Genomic DNA, 6,556 nt, shown 5'->3' on the forward strand with positions numbered 1-6,556 from the left:
TTTACTCTAGAGATCGATGCCTCAGACTCCGGGGTAGGAGCTGTCCTCTCTCAACGCTCTTCAGACCAAAAACTACATCCTTGCGCCTACTTTTCCCGACGTTTAACTCCTGCTGAACGCAATTATGATGTTGGTGACAGGGAGCTGCTGGCTATAAAATTAGCCTTAGAAGAATGGAGGCATTGGTTGGAGGGAACCGAGCAACCTGTCCAGATCTGTCCCAGGTTACCTCAAGCCCTGGATCCTAAACGCTTTTGAAGCTCACGCACCCGTCGCCTGATCGCTCCAGATCCTTCCCTCCGATCACGGCTGGCAGTCGGTCCAGGATTCCTCCGAGTTCCGTCAGCTGGACCCGACCCACTCTCGCCCGGCACGCCAACCTGCCTTCTCGTCCTCTGTGCTCCGAACGCCCGTAGAGCCCGTAGACCACTCCCCTTGGCTAAGTCTCAGCTGATCTCGGTAAGAGCGCACCGGTGGATTCGCTTCACGAACCCATTGTCCGGATCTAACCGTTTCCTCTCGTTTCAAAGGTCCGATTCCCCGTCGCCTCCTGTGAACCAGACGTTCCTTCGCTCCCAGCCGTCTCCCGAGCCCCTGCGTTTTCTGATCTCGGCGGATTAATTGTTTGCCCTAAAGAATAAACTGTTGGAACTCTGACTTGTTCTCCTGAGTGTCCCTGCATGTGGGTCAGACACCTGAAAAGCATGACATACATTGTCACAATTTGTTTATGGATGAACCCAGAACCACAACACACGGGACTAAAATTGAGAGTTTTTATTGAAGTAGAGGGGGGCAGAGTTCCAATAGCAAGCAGGGAATATACAGGTGGACATGCAAGGAGTAGGTGTTGCATGATGACGGACGGGCAGAGGAGTGACAACAGAGGGAGACTTAAACAGGGAGGCTGGCAGGTGAAATGAGTCTGACTGATTAATGACAGTTGTGACTGACTGCAGAGGGAGTGAAGGGAAGGTTGAGTGAGGGGAAGGAGGAGCTGAAAACTAACAGAAAATAAAGTCAAATCATAACTAAAACCCTAACAAGGAGGAAAAACTGAAAACTAATAATAAACAAAACCAAGTCAAAGCTAAACCCTGACATACATATAAACCCTATAATTAGATTTGGTTATCACTATATACATCTTGTATTTTTCAGTGATGTTATCATGGCGTTGGTTGTTTGTACCTGTGATACTTTTTTGGTTGGTTTTGCTGTAATTTTTATACCTCTCTCTGCAAGACTCCAAGGATGTTATGCTGTACTCTAATTTTCCTCTTCCCTTTTAACGTGTTGCCTCAACCTTTTCTTTTCATTTTCTTTCACTTTTCTGTTTCTCTGTCGCTTAAACTTGAAATAATCCCAAAATACTATCCAGTAAAGTTTTTTGCATATATATCAAGCAGAGCACTATAGCAAAAGCAGTAATGCTCCACTTGTGAAAGTAACTCTGTTGGACTCTGTCTGACATCAAGACAGCAATTTTCAATGCCACACTGCCAGACAGGACATTATAAAAAAAATAGGTAAATATTGTCATACTTTGGGATTGTTTTCCTTGGAAGTCACTTAGAAACCTGTGAGTTGCGGGTTGGGGTTTTTGGCCTTGTTTTTAAACCTGAAACATCTTTATTATCTCCCAGCTCCCCACAATAAAGTAAACCAAAAGAGGTAGGTAGTTTGTCCCTTCCACGCCGACATTTCCTGTTTGTCACTGCCACCCAAGCTGACTGTGCAAAGACAAACAGACCCATGAAGGAGCTGAGAGTGACAGAAAAAATTAAAACAGCGACTGTGTGAGAATAAGTTGCAGTAAATTGGGGAAATATGGGAGAATATATTATAAAGAGCAGGACAAAAAGATTACACTGAAAGACTAAATCTGACCTTAGATAGGAGAATTCTCAGAGGCATACAGCTGATTCTGCAAGTATGCAATATGTGCTCACCATGCAAAATTATTTACTGCATTTACTGTTCAATCAGTTTTTACTGATTTACTGCATTCATTGTTTTGGGGCAATAATTACCGTTAAAGTTTGTTCATTTGAGTTGTGTTTTACACAGTTTTGCTGTTGTTTGCAGCAAAACAGCTACAACCAAAACATACATTTATACTGCTTACAAGCAGTCTTTGTTGTATAGAGTGGTGAGATGCCTGTTGTTTAAGGTCTGACAACATTCCATCCCAGCTACCATAAACAGTGCAATCAGAGAATTTGTGTCATTACTGTTGATCTGGTCTTTAATCTGTGTTTTACTTTCAGCCAAATGGAATATTAAATTACACTGTAAATTGTAAGTCACAAGGGAATGTGAGACTTTTACAGGCACCAAGGAACCCCCCCCCCCCCCACACACACACACACACACACACACACACACACACACAGCAGGGTGCCACTGATATAAAGCCAACCTCCCCTGGACGAATCTTCCTCATTGCCCTTGGATTGTAGAGGAGTCGAGACTGGAGAGACCGACAAACATGGGCGCAGTCCAGAATCACGGCTAAGTACGGCCGGCTTTCCAACAGGCAAACTTAATAATCAGACAGGAATCAGGCAAGCTCAATTTACCTGGAGACAAAGCAGGTCTAGCAAACAGGCAGGCAATCAGATCAGGCAGGCTCAGAAAACGGGAGACAGAAACAGGTCAGAAAACAGGCAGGTAAACAGGTAATACAGGGAACAGGCTGGCTCAAAAAATCAAGAGGCAAAATAGGATCAGATCACAGGTAGGCAGACAGACAGAGAACACAGGACTAGACTCACCGAATGGCTCAAAATAATCTAGCACTGAACAGTGGATTGAGGCAGGTATAAATAGATTAGTGAACAGGTGACCAGAGTTGAAAGCTAATTACCGGCAACAGATGGAAATGGAAATGTCGATTTAATGGTGTAGCTTTAAGTTCGGGAAATTTAAACTGTATACAAAGTTCAATTCCTGCTGTAACACAAACTTTCTCGACCACAATTCTTGAGGGAAAGACAAAGCCATTTTTGCTGTAGAGCACCACTCATACAAAAGATACTTGACCATTGTTATATGCATACAGGTCCAAGTTTGGTGTACGTACATGACATTATTTAGTCTTTGACAAATTGCAGTTCAATCAGTTTTTACCAGCACACACACACCCAACTGCTCTGAAATGTTGGGATTACTTAGAAATATATAGAAAAACACCATTTTCTTCAATTAACATCACATTACATAAGTCAGAAATCCAGGCTAGCCAATGTCAATGGCGTATTCCATCTACAATGAAGTGGCCTGCACAGTTGCCAGATCTCAACCCTGTTGAGCTGTTGTAGAAGAAGCTTGACCGTATGGTGCATGAGAAGTGCCCATCAAGATAATCCCACTAGTGGGACTTGCTTCCGAAAGCATGGGGGAGACATTTTCTCAGATTACTTCAACAAACTGGCAGCTAGAATGCCGAAGGTCTGCAGGACTATAACTGTTTAAACTTCCATAGCATGCTCAGTATGTCCAGTGCACTCCAGCTCTTTTGTTACTTTCTTCAATGAAACATGCAAAGACAAACGTGTTGTTTGGAGGTTTTTAGCCTCTGAGGCAGACAAACGTGAAAAGCCAAAGCATGTCAGTAATCCCTTGTGCAACCTTCGCTGCACAGCAGTGGCTCTAAAGTTGAGTAACTAAAGAATGTAAAAAGACCACTACAGCTTGTATGGCTACAACACTTTAGTATCAAACATGCCAGAGAGCTGATTGACAGCTAGAAGATGGAAAAATGCATATTCAACAGTGGTTTAAGGAGGCATTTTATTATTAGCATTGTATCAGCTCAACAGACTTTGTTTACACACAGTTTGTGCTTTGATAGAGTTAGTTATTCTTATTTTATTTGTTCAATCTGCACTTTTAACTAGTAAGACCTTCATATCAGTGCAGTATTCTCAGCAAAACTATATGAATCCCACCATAACATACAGAGGAAGCTGAGTGGTTGTACTTTGATCACTAAAGTGACCATTCATCCATGTAATCCTCCCTTTCTCCTCACAGTGACTGTTGTCAGCAAGAATAGCAACTTCGTTTTCCCCATTTTAAAAAAAAACTGCTGGTGCTTTAATTTGCAGGGTAAAACATCCTTTGTGGTATTTAAAAGTCTGTTTGATCCATAATCTGCTAAATAACTTTTGCTGACTTCTCAGGGCCTTTGGTATGCATTCTTTTGAAGTAGCCATTTTTTTAGCCCTCCTGAGTTGTATCCAATTTTAAAATATGCACAACAGACCAAAAACTACATAAAGCTTTGAAAGACTCATGAATTGATTTGGGTTATTGAGTCAAATTTGTGTTAAGCAAAATTTAAAAGGTGCTTTGGCATCTGAAAGTACTTCAGTAGATTACACTGAAGCTGCAAATAAATGGATTTTCAGCTTTCCTGGTGCGCCCAAAGCAATGACAACAACAAAAAGCTGCAGGCTGTGTATGTTTTCTTTAAACTGCTTACACTAAAAGTTCATATTGACTCATGAAAGCTGCTGGATCTGGGCTTTTCATGACTATTATGGGATTTTCAGTCGCTTTCATACACATTCTGACATGTCATATTCACAATCTAATTGTGGTTATATGGTCATGTGGTAGTCATTACATATCCCCTCATAGAAGATGATCTTACCTAATGTTTAACAGCTTCTATGGGCAGGAAACAATAGTTCGGACTTTATATGTAATAGATGGTGTTGGTATCTAGCGTTTCATCTCCTTCAGTTCGTGTAACCCAAGAACTATGTAAAGGGAATCCACAGTTGCGTTGTAAGCCTTTTAACAGTGTTAACTGGTGACTTTTCTTTTTGCCAATTTTTTAATAGCCTGACCACAACACAAGAAAAAATAGCTTATTTTATCCTAATCAAAACAAATTGGTACAAATTACAGGTTTCATGTTACATTTCTGAGTCTTTCTATGCCAATTTGTGGATTCTCATATGTTTCAGACACCACAGTAAAGATTCAGATTCATTTTTAATCTGACTATTTACCTGAAATTCAGAATTTTTTTAACAGACAAAACTCAGATCATGTTAGATTCAGTTTTAAGAACCAGACCTCAGTAGGTATCTATGTCTGTTCCCTCAAAGGGTCTTCATCATCCTACAATGCAAGATACAAAATCAGGTTGAATCATTGGGAGGTTTGGAAGAAGTATGCAAACTCCTTTTCCTACCTCCCTTCTGACTAACTACCTGACCCTACTTCTAACAATAGATATTAGAAATGAATGCACTGCAGATAAATACCTTGAAATCCAATTTTGTGTTAAGCCTGGTTCACACAAGAAGATTTTAAAATAGTCAGGCATTTTTTAAAGCCTAAGAGACACCACATGTAACGATAAAAAAAATCATGGATAAGGGAGGTTTCTTCATACATCATGGGGTGTCCAGTCAGATGGAAAGCACAACACACCACACAAACAGATTTCACTCAGGATCGTTCAGGTTTCAGACAGGAAATCTAGCAAAACCTCTCAAGATCAAATGTGAGTTCAGAGTAAATAAACATGGAAGACAATGATGAATAGTGGTGATAATTTGTGGACTAATTATAACAGAGAAAAAAGATTACAAAAAGAATAGGTGTTGGTCAAACAAATTGCTAAAATCTTGTGTCATTCTCATAAACTGAGTATCATGTAAGGCATGTTCTCATGAGCTGGATGCATCATCTGTTGGGTGTGATGATAATTGTTAAATATAAAGTCCAACTTTGTGTTTTCTTCAAAGTTATGAAAGAGTGGCCACACAGTTGCTTCCATACAGAGGGTAGAGGAATTGACTGAGCCGAGCCAGTGAAATGCAACACATGAGTACAAACGTCCACTCCTTCCCTTAGTTTGGTGAACAGACTAACAGGTGCTCTTATAAAATAGTACTGAACTATATCATCAACAAATGTCATTACATCCATCCTTCCATCCATTTTCCGACAAGCTTATCCCTACTAGGGTCGCGAGGGGTGCTGGTGCCTATCTCCAGCTGTCAAAATGTCATTACATATCAATTAATTTTAAAAGTTTTATTAAGAATAATTTCACAAAATATTAACTTCCAAACTTATTGAAAGAATAAAAGGAATACCAAAAACAGGACTCTCCCTGTGGCTCTACGGTTCCCCAGGAGTGAATGCTGCTTGTCGGGACTTTGATGCAATCAACTGGTTCCCTTATATAGGACATTTTTGACCAATCTGTATAATCTGACCCAATCTGCATAATAAGATTGAATTTGACTTTGTAAAGTGCCTTGAGATGACATGTTTCATGAATTGGCGCTATATAAATAAAGTTGAATTGAATTAGGCATCAAATGACTAATCATAGAAGTGGAAGAAAAAAAACACATACTCTCCAAAAACTGTAAGCGAAATGTCAATTAGAAATATAACAAGTGCTTCCTTTCTTTCTGTTGGACCCACAGGCAGTAATAAAATCTGCTAAAAATTATGCCCGCAGTGTTAATGAATACCGTGTCAATGTCACTGCCCTATCATTAATCCAGCAGTAAATCTACAG

At 40.3% G+C, this 6,556-nt stretch overlaps 1 long non-coding RNA gene across 1 annotated transcript; it reads left to right on the top strand.

Moving 5' to 3' along the window:
- Nucleotides 1–289: 289 nt before the first annotated feature.
- Nucleotides 290–657, top strand: LOC118557463. The gene is made up of 2 exons (XR_004927879.1): nt 290–459; nt 531–657. It is a non-coding gene; the product is annotated as an uncharacterized LOC118557463 (long non-coding RNA).
- Nucleotides 658–6,556: the final 5,899 nt, after the last annotated feature.

Source organism: Fundulus heteroclitus, chromosome 23 (genome assembly GCF_011125445.2).
Source record: "Fundulus heteroclitus isolate FHET01 chromosome 23, MU-UCD_Fhet_4.1, whole genome shotgun sequence".
Classification (NCBI taxonomy): Eukaryota; Metazoa; Chordata; class Actinopteri; order Cyprinodontiformes; family Fundulidae; genus Fundulus; species Fundulus heteroclitus.